This window comes from Pseudomyrmex gracilis, unplaced genomic scaffold, assembly GCF_002006095.1.
Source record: "Pseudomyrmex gracilis isolate BER0280 unplaced genomic scaffold, ASM200609v1 scaffold_777, whole genome shotgun sequence".
Classification (NCBI taxonomy): domain Eukaryota; kingdom Metazoa; phylum Arthropoda; class Insecta; order Hymenoptera; family Formicidae; genus Pseudomyrmex; species Pseudomyrmex gracilis.
In genome coordinates, this window is record NW_018021361.1 from 62,817 (window position 1) to 64,432 (window position 1,616).

A 1,616-nucleotide genomic window follows, 5' to 3' on the forward strand; every position below is an offset into this window, starting at 1 on the left:
ACCACCACGGAGCCGAGAATCTTTTGGAGGGAGAAACCACATTAACGGTCCTCATCAGGGCCACTAGACAAACGGCCCTTCTCAGGGCCCCTTTTATAAAAACCAAAAATCAATTTCTTGTACAAAGTGTAAATATATCAGTTTCTATATAAAAAAGAGCTTTTATCTTTTGCACGCCTACGGAGTACTCCTCTCTCCTCGCTGTCATCACTGCTGCAGAACCTTCCGCGGAAAAGCCAAACATATCTTAAAAAACATTATTACAAACATTGTACATCTTACTGTTTCTTGTACACATTAGGTATACAACAAACATAACTATGTCAGCTGCTTTTGGTATCAAAGTGAACTGCATAGAAGAACCGAACAATGAAGTTTGATATATTGGGGAAGAAGAATCTTTGAATACAGTTCCATTTGGAATGCCATTTTTGTGTTTGCACCTCAAATTGCTGATTTATTTTCCGTTTCTCTTACTGATCGGTGAACCACGAATTTCTTTATAAATATGTTTCGGAATACCGTTCAATACAGACGAACTCACAATGTCGTCAGGCACGATTTTATAAATCTACTCATACAACTTATGGAGAATGGTTATATCAAGCCTGACAAGAAAGAAAATGCCGCCGATGTGTTCTCGTATATATATTTTAATATTGAATATTAAATATGCAATTACTAAACGACTGCTTGGTATATGAAATGATGTTTTGTTTTAGTAACATCGGCTACGAATGAATTTTCTATGTTAGAAGCGGCTGCGCAAGCATACGTCTTCTTCATAGGTGGCTTCGAACCTTTCTCAACTACGGCGACGTTCTGTTTGTACAAAGTAGCGCTACATCAGGACATACAGAATAAGCTTCGTCAAGAAATTGATGAAATAATGGAAAACCACGGTGAACTGACTTATAATGCTGTGAACGATATGATCTATCTTCAGAAAGTAGTAAATGGTGAGTTTATATCTTTTTTCAAAAGAAAAAATATTTTGTTTTTTCACATAAACTTGTTTGCCAGTAACTGCTGGATTTTATACTGCTTAATACGTTGTACAGAAACTCTGAGAAAGTATCCGCCTCTGCTTGTATTGAATCGCATTTGCACCGAGGCAATAGACCTTTCGACTACTATTCACGTACCGAAAGGAACTTTGATTACCATTCCGGTGCTCGGCATACATCGAGATCCGGCGATATATCCGGATCCGGTTTGACGGAGGTTTGACCCCGAACGATTTACCGCGGATCAAATAACAACAAGGCATCCATATGTTTACTTGGCATTTGGGGATGGACCGCGAGGTTGTATCGGTAAGGCCTAATACACACAAAAAATAATCAAACACTCAAAAAAGTGTTTCGTGGTTTTTGAACCCGCTAAATTATACGTTTGTTCAAACATTCTCTTAAATATAATTTAAAAAACTAAAAAAATGTAAAGTGTAACTTATTATGTAACATAGAATAATAATCGATGAAAAGGCCGATACGAGGCAAAAAATACTGGATGTCAGTGTATGTGAATGTTTCTTTATTAATGTCAGACGTTTCGACTCCTGGATTGAGTCTTCTTCAGTGACATTATTAATTCTATATAATATAATATAAAAA

General features: G+C 36.6%; 1 pseudogene; it reads left to right on the top strand.

Moving 5' to 3' along the window:
- The window catches only part of LOC109861464, a 5,552-nt pseudogene extending 4,225 nt beyond the window's left edge, over positions 1-1,327 (top strand).
- Positions 1,328-1,616: the final 289 nt, after the last annotated feature.